Raw genomic sequence first — 13,461 nt, 5'->3', positions numbered from 1 at the left:
ATTGGTCTTGAACTCTCCCTCTGTCCAAGGCAAGCTTTGAACTTGTAATCTTTGTGCTTTACAAGGCTTCTTTAGTATCTTTATTAATTAAAGGCCTGTACCACTAGGACTCTGTCTCCCTGGATACTGATGGATGAGGTATATTAACTTGTTTTGAATTGGGTCCACTGAGATGCATGAACAACAATAACAGCAGCAGCAGCAGCAGCAGCAGCAGCAGCAGCAGCAGCAGCAACAACAACAACAACAACAACAACAACAACAAAGTTCTTTAGATTATTAGAAGATATATCGAGGAATAATGGCCACTGATAGGCATGCTGCTTAACACACAGAAACCTTTATTATAAGATCCCACTGGCAGAGAGGAAACTGGGCCTGAGAGAGGTTTCTGATTGATCACCATTATGCGGAGCAGGCAGCACCACAGAAACACTATATCTAGTCTTTGGACTCTGACTCAACTTCCAAGGCAAAATGCTCAACCTTTCATGGCACTGTAGGCTATGTTATAGAAGGCCCTCTCACATCATATTTTGTTCATACAACATACCTTTAAAGAATCACAGCAGCAATTATCAATCTTTTTCTTTTTTTCTCCTTTTTTCTCTCTTTTTTTTCTTTTTTTTTCAGAGCTGGGGACCGAACCCAGGGCCTTGTGCTTGCTAGGTAAGTGCTCTACCACTGAGCTAAATCCCCAACCCCTATCATCAATCTTATTACTATGACCATCCTATTGTTTTCACATCCAAGATGAGGATATTGATGTTCAAAGGGTAAGGGTTGTACACATCAAAGACCTTATTTCATAACAATGCTAGTGACAAAGTGTGAGAGCCTTGTATTGGACACCCTGCATATCAGGAACTGCTTTGTTAATTTGATTAACTCATATGAAGGTTGTAAAGTATAGGGACAATTATTCTTCTTATCTTGCAGATAAGGATGCTGCAGCCCAGACATGTTCTCCGAACTGCCCAAGATCACATAGCTAGTGAGTAAAGAAGATTTTAGCAGTTGAACTCCAGACCTCTATTGTTTATGGCATACTTTCCACTTTAGGTATCTACAGACGACCATTGATCCCACCTTTAAGGAGCCCCACCCTAGACATGCAAAACACACCTGGTGTGAGAACAGAAAACAGGTATGATGACCTTGGTACCACAGACTCTGAATTCTCCAAGGCTGTCTTCCTTCTTTTTGATAAATGTCTCCATGCTCAAACCCACTCACCAAAGGTGGCTCTAATGCTGGGTACTATGGGAGGCCAATGGTAGTCCTTTTATTCTAGGGTAGTCCCTAGATATTCCCTAGGCATTGTCTTTAGAGACTGTTCTGTACACATTGTCTAATGTAATATGTCTATGGATTTGGGGCCCAGGAAGGGGCATGTCAAACATGTAATTCATGTCATCAGAGCTGAATCTTGAGAGCTCTAGTTAGAAGTAAAAGGAGGGAAAGGAAGATGTGAAGGAAACATTTCTCTGTGAAATGCCACATTTGAGACTTTGATAAATGTCAGGTGGTGGTGGGACAGGCTGATTGGATTATTGTTCCCAAATATTTTCTTCTTCCCAGTCATGGGGAAACATCTATCATTATAAGACATACTGAAGTATTACGTTGGAAAGGAACATACTGCAATCTAATTACTTTCGACTCATCCATTTGAAAGGTAGTGGTGAAAGGGCAGTATCTATTCATCCAGAAACACTCACAGGATGTGGCCGAGATTTTCTTTTCTAAGCCTTGGAGATACAATAGTGTATCAATAGTACATCTTCAGTTTGGGTCCCAAAACAAGAAGGCAAAGGAGTTCTCCAGAGCCCAGAAGAGCCCAGACAGTCCCAGAAGCATCAGAGTCAGTCTCTTGCCTCTTGTAAAGAGATTAAACAATGAACATTGCTTCAAGTTACAGAAATATCACTGAGTTTGTTTCTACAACAAGCTTTCATTACCAAGAGGCCACAGTAGTAGGAGGAGACATATGTTTTGCCAGATTGTTTAAAGAAGATCCTATTTTACAGGGGTGTGTGTATGTGTGTATGTGCTGTTTAATTAAATACAAAGGAACCTTAGATTTCATTAAAAACATTCACACACACAAATAAATTACTGTTGGTAACAAGTTTATCTATTTCTGTATGTTTCTTAATTTCTTGAAACAAGCTTGGAAGTAAATGGAAAATTTAAAACGAAAGTAAAAAAGATTAATTACTGGTTTACTGCCTCTTTGGATGCCTGCTTGAGATTTTTGGAGTTTTTGAATCATGGCACTGAAAGGAAACCAAAGACTTGAGAAAATCTGGTCCAGTTTCGTCTCTATGCACAAGAAGTGTGAGGTCCAGTTCTTTTCCCTCCTCACAGTGACTGTGTGACCTTGAATAACCCATGACCTCCTTTGAGCATCAGTGGGAAAATAGCCAGGTGTCTGAGGGGAACATCTTTAGAGCATCGAGGATGAGTTGTATCCACATCTGAGAAAGTTGGTAAATCCATCAGTAGCTCTCCCCAAGAATATGTTGAAATTATCTCTTCTTTCTAAGTCCTACTTTTCTTTACCAGTTCAGTCAGGATATTGAGAATCCCTCACAGGAGAAAGAAAAGGATTCAGTACCTACCACATTTTGAGTTTAAACTTCCTTTCTCTCTACAGCCTATCTTCTCTTCACTGTTCCTCCTGTGGTTACATGGGGTAAATGATTGAGCTGTGGCATCGGAGAATGGGGAGAAAAGCTACATATTTTTTTTTAAAATCTGGTCTTGACCTTTAAAGCTTTTTCCATATATACATATATGTCTCCCTCCTTCCTTGTCTGTACATTCCTTTCTATCCTGGCCTGCAGGATTTTGTGGTTAGTCCCAAGAGATCATTCAACAGAATAGAAACTCTAGAATTTCACTTAGAACCTACTGAACTTTACAGGGTTGAGAAGTAACGATGTAGTTAGTAAGCTTTGTAGCTAGAGACTGAGTATTGAAAATGCTTGGTTTTACTTAGCTTGGCTGATCTATGGATAATCTAGAGATGACTGGCTATTACTGCTTACTTTGGACGGTAACTATAGTATTCAGTCAAGTAGTACATATGAGTGAGTACACCTTTGATTCCTGGTCTGCTGCTTCAGTACCACTTTGAACACTACTATCAAAGTCATTTCCTTCAGGTTCTATACCACCTACCCTGTCACCCTGCACACATTTACAGGCACAGCAGCGCTTGCTGAATGACTAGTTGCTTTAATCTTTTTTCTCCCTCCTTTGTAGTGCTGGGGATTGAACGTAGAGCATCAGGAATTTGTGGTGGGCAGTCTACCACTAAGTTACAAACTCAGACTGACTCACTTATAGAAAACCATAAAGAACATATTTTTACCCTTTTCTCACAGTCTCAGATCTACAGGCGTGGGGAGGGGAGTGATAACATGGACCTTTGAACCAGGGAATTCTTTCTTCTTTTTCTCAAGATACACTTCAAGTGACTGAGGCGGAGCTTTGAGGTCTTACGGATTTCTCCAATACCATTCCATGGGCAGTGGTTGGAACTCAGGGATAGATGGACGAAAATAGACAATGAGATTTGGCTGCAGGGCAGCTGGAAAGAATGGCCAAAATACACAAGAAAAATTAGTTATTGGAAATTGAAGAAATGTGCAGGCTTTCTGCAACAAATAAAACTTTGACTATATAATCTTCAAATGAAACAAAATAATGATTTTTTTTAAAAAAATGTTTATTTTTCAAAGAAAACACATCACGGGGTGGCTATGTATCTATCTACATCATGTCCCCAGTAAAAAAATATTTTAATGGATTGAATATAGATATAAAAATTATTTACTTCTATGGCTTCTTAATTAGAACACTGATATAATTTGTGAACTGTTATAATGAGATGGCATGGTCCCGGAATGCTATACAAAGAATAAATACAGGCCAAAGATGCTTTGCTTAAATCAAATATCTAGAACTCGAGGATCCTCAGTGCCTAGCTATTTTCTTGTTAGGCTTCTTTTCTTCTTCTCCCTACCTTCTCATCCTTCAGTGTTTTTCTACCCTAAAAATTTTAATTTAATAGTTAATAGCTGTTTTTGCTACTGACTCTCTTCTAGTTGACCTGAACACCCCATTCCAATCCACTGCTGTGTTTGATCTGTAAAGTTGGAAAGCTAATATGAAAATTAAAATTTAGAGAGTTACAGTGATTCAAAGGATGACAAGAAGTTGTGAGGGAGGAACAATGGAATTTTCCAACTGTCTTATAGATGAATGGCTTTCATTACATCTATTTTATCGAAATGCTTTCTGTATCTCATTTGTATTCTGGAGAGTTGAGCTGCTTATCTGAGCTTTAAATAGTGGTATAAGGTAAAAACAAGAAAACAGGTTGCCTGCCCAAGAGAGGTTGGCCAAGGCAAACTGGATTTGTTCTTTTTTTTTTTTTCTTAAGAGAGAGGGGGTGGGGATATGTAGATATAGATAGATAGGATATATTGGGAGGTTGGGAGGATATGGGAGAAGGAATATGATCAAAATATAGGAAAATTTCCAAGAGTAAATAAAAACATGTCAAACCAACAATTAGAAAAAACAGAGCATGCTTAATGTCTTAAAACTCAAGTGTGGCTCTCAGTTGTAGAAGGGATACTTCTCTATATCTCTGTATTTTTTAAGTCCTCCATGACGCTGATGTTTATCAAGCAAATTGGAGCTCTGATTTCCATTGGACTAGTAGCTTTCCCAGGCCAATAAAGTAGAACAGGCCTATGCAAACATCTGCACACTTTCCTATCAGATCAATGGCCAGGCAAATCCCATCACGTCATTGTTACTCTTTGCTGAATAAAATGACTGCTTGTTTACATAACATTTAACCAGTGTTAGGCCTTATAGCCACCCCACTCTGAAACTATAAAAGGGATAGTAGTTTGGGATATCAGTACTAAAATGTTAGTTAGTTCACTTTTCCCGTTTTCCACAAATACATTGCTTGAGCATATATCCATAAAGATTTCAATCCATAACCTGGAAAGCATGTATTAGTGTAGTCCACTGCTTGTCAGCTTAGTTTTAGAAAGAGAAATTGATTTTAATATTATCAAACCAATGTGATTTGGAAGAAAAGTTGATCGCTTTGATGAAATTCTTAGTTCTATCAATGGTCAATTTATTTGCAACTCAAACTGTAACATCATGAGATGCCTTTTTAGGTGTCCTTAAGTGACAGGGCTCACTCATACCCCGGTGTTTGGAAAAAACCTTCTGAATGCCCTTTGTGATCTAAAAGATGACATATATTATAATCCCTACTGGTTCTTTGCAACTGTAGGTTCATGTGCCAAGCACATGGAACCCTGGGTGTCCTACAGATTAATATGGGAAGAGAAGCAGGTCATGGTCACTTTGTATCCTGTACAATTCAAGTGAAGGATTTCTAGTTTCAGCACTGATTTTCTGAGCCCACCGTAGAGCTTAAACATAAACAGAATGAAGGATGAATATTGAAGTGTCACAACTTACAGTAGGTGGCCTTTGTTCTCACCCTCCACCCATGTGGAGACTACACATAACCCTTTGTCCTTCCAAGCATTAAAAAGAACAAGGATTTTGTGGTTTGACAGGGCTGAGGAGTACTCTGGCCACCACATGTCAGATTCATGGCAAAATTCCTCTTTAAGCATTTGTCTTGTTCCTCCAACAGTGGCTATATTTCCAACCCCTCCCCCTTATTTTCTCTCACACTTCCCTAAAATCTCTGCCTCCTGCTATGGTTCCAAACAGTTGTATATCCAGCCCCTTTTTTTGTATCTAATTTGCCAAAAAGTTCCACTGACTTTCAGAGCAATGGTAGCTCATACATAAGATTGGGATCTTACTAATCCTATCACATAGCCTGTTGAAAGAAGTCTTTGCCCACAAAGATGTCTCTCTTTCTATCCAGAACTCAGGCTACTAGAAAATATGATCGTTCCATGGTACTTTTAGAAGCAGCAAAGGTGGGTTCATAGTCACCCAATGGAAAGATCAGATACCTCCTCATTCTTTGTTTCAGCTCCCATTCAACAGAAATGTCCAGCTTTGAGTGTAGTGGGGCAGGTTAGAAAACAAGTAGATTGACCCACTTTAGTGTTTGTAATATCCATCCATCTACCCATCCATCCACCCATCCATCCATCCATCCATCCATTCATCCATCCGTCTTTTCATCTTGCTATATATACCTCACTGTAAGAACAGGACTTAAAAAAATCCTGTACAGAAAGAGTTTATATATATATATATTATATATATATATGTAGTATAAACAATTTAGATCTTAGCTGTTGTACATGTAGTGAATTTGACTTATCTTTATGCAATTCCCTACTCTTACAAAAACAAAGCTCTATTCAGGGGAACTCAATAAGTGGTTCTGAGGAAGTAAACTGTATTGAATGTCTGAGTGTCTGATGAATGTAAGTTGGCAAGGAATTGGGGTTTTTAAAAGGCTACTGAAATCACAATATTTGACCAAAGAAACTGGTGTCTTGTACTTGCGTGGTTTAAAAATAGATAGTATGGCAGTGTAGGTTTTAATGGAACTTTTACTTTTCAAAATATTTCCATATAAAATATTTTATTTTATTCTTTTTTCCAACCCTGGGGGTTTCAGCATGGCATCACCCAATGTACAAATGCATTTGGATTAGTACCTTGTGGTTTGAGTGTAAATTGGTTTAACTTTTCTCATATATGTTAAAAGTCTCAAGACTATTGATACACATTGAATCAGAAAATATACTTCAGAACTTTATCCTGAGTGAACCTAGGTGCACAAGCCATTCCTTGAAGGGAGTCCCCCTCCCCGGTGTTATTTATAAAAGCAAATTATTAGAGAACAATTTAAACGTCAGATCCTAAAGGGTTGCTTAACTAGATCATAGCGTAGACAACAGTGGAATATTATTTAAGCCGTGACATAATGTGATTTAAATTTCAATGATTTCCCGAGGTGAAGTGTAGGAATAATTAGACACAGGAAATGGACACGCCTGGTCCTAATTCTCACGAATGTCCTTGCATGGGGACACAGACAATGGATATGAAGCACATTCATGCCAACGGAGCAACAGCAATTCCCTTTGGGAGGGAGGATTACTCTACTGTGGGTAATGATTACTTTTCTAGTGTAACAAAATAAAAAGTGACTGCTATTGCAACCGAGGAGGCTCATTTGAACAGCATCCTTAATGCAACAAAACCAGCTCACTAATGAAAACCTGGCATTTAGTGGTGTAAACAGAGGCTACCATGTAGGAATGGGTCCCCATGTCTCTGGAAATATGTTCAGCAGTGGCTGAGAGCCAACTTCCACGTATGTTTTTTGTAGCTGAACATGTGCCCATCTCTCCAGCTATAGCGAAGGATTTCAACAGCTCTCTTGCCCACTGGCTGCTCAGTTGTTTTTAAGACTTCCTCCCACTTTCCTAATTGCATTACTGTGTCTGAGTGCATTTAAACTACCCAGGAGAAGCCACCCATTATTTGCCATTCAGCTTCTCACAAGTAGGTAAATGGCAGTTTCACAAAAATATCTCATTTCAGGGACCCTGAGAAGGGCTGGGCCATCATATTCAGAGGCGGTTTTTGGTCGGAGATTGTGTGTGTAGATTTACTTCTGGTTTGTCAGCTTCTGTCAGGGCTTGTAATACAAAGCTCTAGGAGCTGGAAGTCTAAATAGTAATGGGAGGTTTGCAGACCAGGAATGGGCCAGGAACTCGGAAAGTCTGCACATCTCTCCTACCCATAATGCTCAGAACCAGTCCCAAAATCAACCCTCCTCCCTGTGCTCCTCTTAGGAGCACATCCTGTCTCTACCTCCCTGAGTCACCTTTTATCATGCATGAACAAGTTGTTCTTTCAGACTCACTTCTGCATTCAAACATCTGGGTTACTATATCTGTCAAGATAATTACTTACTTTTCCCTTCTCCCTTTTCCATTTTGTTCATCTCCCTTCAGAAGCAATTGTCTTAGCAGAAAAGGTACCAACCCAGTCAGAGAGGTAACAGACAGACCCAAGGCTAGTTCAGGGAGTAGAACAAAAAATACTTCCATTGTAGATTCATTGGGTGGGAATGGAAAGAAGTGAATAGATAAAGATCCAGCTGTGAGTATTGCGGGGCAGGTTAGAAAACAGGTAGTTTGACTCACTTTAGTGTTTGTAGTGTCCACCCATCCAACCACCCACCCATCCATCCATCCACCCATGCACCCACTAACCCATCCTTCCATCCATCCACTAACCCATCCATCCACTAACCCATCCATCCATTCATCCATCCATCCATCCATCCATCCATCCATCCATCCATCCATCCATCCAACCACCCACCCATCCATCCAACCACCCACCCATCCATCCATCCACCCATGCACCCACTAACCCATCCTTCCATCCATCCACTAACCCATCCATCCACTAACCCATCCATCCATCCATCCATCCATCCATCCATCCATCCATCCATCCATCCATTCATCCATCCATCCATCCATCCATCCATCCATCCATCCATCCATCCATCTTTTCATCCAGCTATTTATTCTTAGCTGTAAGAACAGGACTTAAATCTTGGACAGAAAGAGTTTCTTTAGTATATACATATAGTCTCTCAAAGAAAGAGAATTCAGCAAAACACAAAAATGACAGGAGTAAGAACATTGTTTGGTAGGTTCCATGACTATTGTCATGATAATCTGACCTGGTCAAGGTGATGAGGGTGCTTCGCTTTGGAGGGTGCCTCTCAGCTGAGAACAAACTTCCTTGTCTTTGACACAGCCCTATCCACCAACAGCAGGTTCTTCTCCAGCACCCACTTCCCCCTTTGTTTTTATTCAGAATCTAGTCAGGCATCAGGTGTCCAGCCCCAGGGGATGGGGAAGTAGCAGGCTATGCTAATCAGGGCCATTGTAATCTTTTTCCCCCCATAGACTGCTTTAGGAATGGCCATCCCACTGAATTCTAGTGAAGGAGGCATAGCAGAAATCTCTGCTGAAAAAAAAAAGGAGGCAGAGGAGCACCCCCTACCCCTGCCCCCTGGCTCCTGACTCTGGGTTCTTGAAGTTATCATGACCTGCTAAATCAAACCTAAAACTGATTTTCTCAGAACTTCTTAGGAAAGTGCTACATGCCCAGTATTTAATCCACCTTTAGCCAGGCGTGCTGTGGCTTGTAGCTCTGAGTATTCTCCCTGGGGTCATGCCACAAAAAGATGCAGAAGAAGCTTAGAGGCCTGACTTATTCAGACCCGGGAGAAAGTGGAATCTTTAGAGCAGGGCCCATTTGCCTTGGGCAGAGAGCAAACTTGACATAGCTAGTTTAGTAGTCTGACTGTTCCATGTAATGGCTTAGCTGGAGAGAAAGGTTGTTGCTGACTGAGGAACACGGGGGTTCTGCTGTAACGGAAGGAAAGGCGTACATTGCTAGGTGCGAAGAGCCTTCAGTGAGTGTGCCAAGAACAGATGAAATTCTGAGTGAATGCGTATTGTTTGACCTGGGTACCGCCATGTCAACCACCAGTTCCTCGGACCCATGGGAATGGCAAAGACTCCACCTCTAGTTTGAGCCTTAGAGAGATAGCAAAGCTTTCCTCTGTTCCAAATGCAAATGTTGGAAGTGTGGACAAGTAGTCCGATTGACCAGTGTGGGCAAAACCAGCCACACAATTTCGCCTCCTGGAAATTTATGTTCTAAGATTGCTTACCTAATAAGACTTCCTACTGAGATTAGCTACATTCTCCCCCACCCGCACACGCCGCCCCATGCTATATATAGTAAACACGCTGAGCTTCCTGGCTGCTGTGTAGTTGATGTCATTCTTTTAGAGTGTGCATAGCCTGGCTAATTTAGCTGTAAGTATATTTGTCCTTTATTCATTTTATTCATTTGCTCTTTTCTCTTAGTCAAGCTTCCAAGCCAAGCAATCCTGTATGTGGAAGCTAGGAACACTGACCTATTGGGAACCATTTAAAGTGATCATATATATATATATATATATATATATATATATATATATATATATATATATATATATTTGTTGCCATCTTCAATATTACTTTATCTAAATGGCTTTAGATTTTATTTCCTATTCAATATTGTAGTCAATGGTAGATTTTGTGTTAGGGTTTATCAGATGTCAAAGCCATAGTTACTCTGCATATCTTTGCATGCTAGAGGAAAATAAAGAATCCAATCTGCCATGTCACCAAGTATGCAAATGGCTATTATACACTATGAGTGATAAATTCATTCAAATGTGAGAATATGTCATATTTGGCTATAGGCAATTGAAAGTCATATGAATGGAAGCACTCTAATTCAGTTTCTAGAAAAATAAAATCTGCCACGATTAAGAGCATCTATCACAAGGTAGACAGTATTTTGGGAAGTAGTAGGTCCTTCCTGTCTTTTTGCTTGGATGACAGACAATAGACCTGGTGCGCATACTGACACAAACACAGGTTTTCTTCTGCAATTAATGAGTATGAGTTTTTGCTTGCAAGAAGGGATTTTCTCAGAAGGGCAGCACCAAAATTGGTGGCAATTGCTTCTGTCCCCTAAGGCAGTTTGAGTGGATAAGATGCAGTCAGGAAGCTTGTTGGGGACTTTGTGTGGGGATGGAGTGAGATACATGCTGAATTTACAGCATCATCTATGAGGAGGTCATAGACTTGGAGATGACAGTTTTAGTGACCTGAGCAGGTGCTAAGTGACTTGTATCACAAGAGAGAGGGGTTGTGAACTGCAGACAGGTTAGGCGGGTGTTTTCTATTGTTGGTCTTGAAGTTCACCAGCTAACTATGACTTGTCTCTTTCTTTTTCTGAGACTTCACTCTTTCATATGTAAAGTGCAGAGGGCCCCATCTGCTCTTCTTCCCTTGGTGAGTGTCTCTTGAGGAGAGACTCTGAGACTTTGTTGACAATGTGCCTTGACAGGGGCAATAATTGCCCTGGAAACACCCTTTTTCTTGGGCTCTTCATAGGGACATAAGTCCCCAGTGAGATGGTACCTTTTCCTTGTATTGCTTTCTTTGGTTTGAATAATCCTAGCTCGAAATGGACCTTTGCATATGGCCCCAGGATCTGATGCCACCAGAGTGTTGCTTTCTCTTTGGCTCGGAGTTCAAAATGTTCAAGTACTGCTTAGAGTTCTCTTGCCTCTGGATTCAGAAGACAAGTCTGCTGTTTCACAATGAGTTCACAGACTCCAAAGACTAGACAGGGGAGAAAATAGGTCTTAAAGCCAGTCTCAAAGATCGTCACTTCTTTGTTTCCTAGTGTTTGTGGTAGAGTAGTTGTACATTTGTTCATGGTTGAGTACCAGTGACATAATTGTTGACATATATGAAGAACTTTGACTGATCCTTTCACTTTCCTTTTAGAATTCTGTTCTGTCATCTCTCTCCCTCACTGGGAGCCTGTTCGAGCTTTTCACTTTCCCAAGAGCTCCTCATTGGAATGGCCAGCTTGTTCCTGTAGAAACTTCTGTCATGATGGAAGTGTTCTAGATATTCCCCACCCAATAATGTGACCACTAAGTCCATGTAGCTATAGAACATTAGTTGTGGATTCAATATAAGTGAGGAATTGAATTTTAATATTTAATTTTAATGAACTTATGTTTAAATTGGTATTTGGGGCTAGTGGCATGGTAAATAAGGGTCAATATTTTCAATGTCTCTACTATAACCAAAACTAGTCTTCCTTGAGTTCCAAATCCATAACCTTCCCAGAATATCTATCTCATAAGCAAATAGTTAGGCATAAATTAAGGTCTTAACCCTCATAGGCAACCTTCCAGGTCTTTCTATTCTGTCTTTTGTTGGGTATCAAACCCCAAGAAATCTACCGGTGAACTACATGTCTGCATGCCAAGATTTGTATACAGACTTTAAAAGACACAATGTTTTCATCAAAGTAGAAGCCCAAGTGGCAAGAATTGGGGGATGGTGGCAGATAAGTGTGATGTATACAAAGGTAATGGGTAAAGACCTTTAGATGCACATTAAAAGCTGCCCAGTGGATGGCAAATCCTCCCCAGTGCTTGTGGATGATAATAAGTGCCTTTATAACTCACAACACTGGCAAGATTCAATGTCACAAGTGTATGGACAGGAGCTTCAAAAGAATTGGAATGGGCAGAGCATGAAGGGTGCCAGAGTTCTTGTAAAAGGATGTAAGGTGCCAGGTAGAGTGGTGCTTTGCTTTGCCATGCTTTGAAGTGATTACAACCAGTGGAACATAATTGAAAAGCTGGAGACCAGAAAGCAGCTTACAGAGCTCACAATGGACTGTGGTAATTTTGTCAGGGTGTTAGACAGGAGTTGAAGTTCTGCTCTTAATTTGAATCCCAACTTTTCAGGGAACTGTCCTTTCTCTTGCATTCTTTTATGAACATTGGTTTCTGGATGTTCTTCATATTGAAACTGGGCTGTGTTGCTGTGTGCCTTGGCTTGTCTTAAAACTGCCTTCAAGTTTCTGCCTGTGTGGTCACAGATACCCACTGGCATCAGAATAATCTTTGCATGCCACATCCAGATTGGGTAAAGGGTAGAGGACATGCGGCTGAGGTGGATGCTTTGGAAGAAGGTCAACCAGAGGGACAAAGGCCCCAAGGGCAGTTAGAGATGAACAAACAGAATGCATAACAATGCTTGTGTACTGGAATGTGATACTGGGGCCTTAATCTCCTGTCCCAACCACAGAAACATCTGCTACCAACACTTCACCTGCTGTATACTGTTTAGAGCGGAAAAGATGAGGAGCTATGTTTTTATGCTTAAAAGATTTGAAAAGTCAGTCCAAGGCAATTTTTTTTACAAAAATATGTGGTTAATAAGGAATCCAGCATAACACTTTTGACTCTCAATCTGTCTATCCTTCAAGTACTATGTGAACTCAAGGGGCAGAAGCCCAAAAATACAGAAGAAATGCATAGAGCTCTGGCTGGATTGATCCACCAGTACTTCTGTTAATGGACTGTACAGAGAATGACATTAATGTCACAGAGATTTCTTGTACCCAAAGTGTCTGGATGCTTATGGCATCCTTTTTGTAGACATTTCCTACTGTCTACTCTGTACACTATGAATTTCAGTCCACTTAAATGAAAAGACAGAAGGTCCTGCCAGGGCTTAGGTAACTTAAAGGAGTGATTTTTGATAGAAGGGATTTTGTTCTACCTAGGAGACATCAGGCAGTGTCTGAACACATCACTGTTACTACCCAGGGTGGGTGGTTTTGTCCTTCCCAGGCCCTTAAGCAATGTCTAGACAACGTTAGTTGTTGATGCTGGGTTTGGGGTAGTGTTCTTTTCTGTTGTTGCCGAGGACATTACTAGAGAGCAGTCTTTGTGACAAAAAAGTCTTTGACTCAGAGGTCTTGACAATCTTTGAGCATCCTTGGTCCATGGGACAG

General features: G+C 40.6%; 1 protein-coding gene across 12 annotated transcripts in view; it reads right to left on the bottom strand.

Moving 5' to 3' along the window:
- Positions 1-13,461, bottom strand: part of Prlr (prolactin receptor) — a 190,493-nt gene that overhangs the window by 44,929 nt on the left and 132,103 nt on the right. Inside the window, exon 1 of one of the 12 annotated variants that reach the window (XM_063281313.1) lies at positions 8,747-9,012. The gene's annotated coding sequence lies outside the window, so the exon portion shown is untranslated. 12 annotated transcript variants of the gene reach the window in all.

Source organism: Rattus norvegicus, chromosome 2 (assembly GCF_036323735.1).
Source record: "Rattus norvegicus strain BN/NHsdMcwi chromosome 2, GRCr8, whole genome shotgun sequence".
Lineage (NCBI taxonomy): Eukaryota > Metazoa > Chordata > Mammalia > Rodentia > Muridae > Rattus > Rattus norvegicus.
The sequence above is the reverse complement of the archived record's forward strand: the minus strand, read 5'-3'. Positions and strand labels throughout refer to the sequence as shown.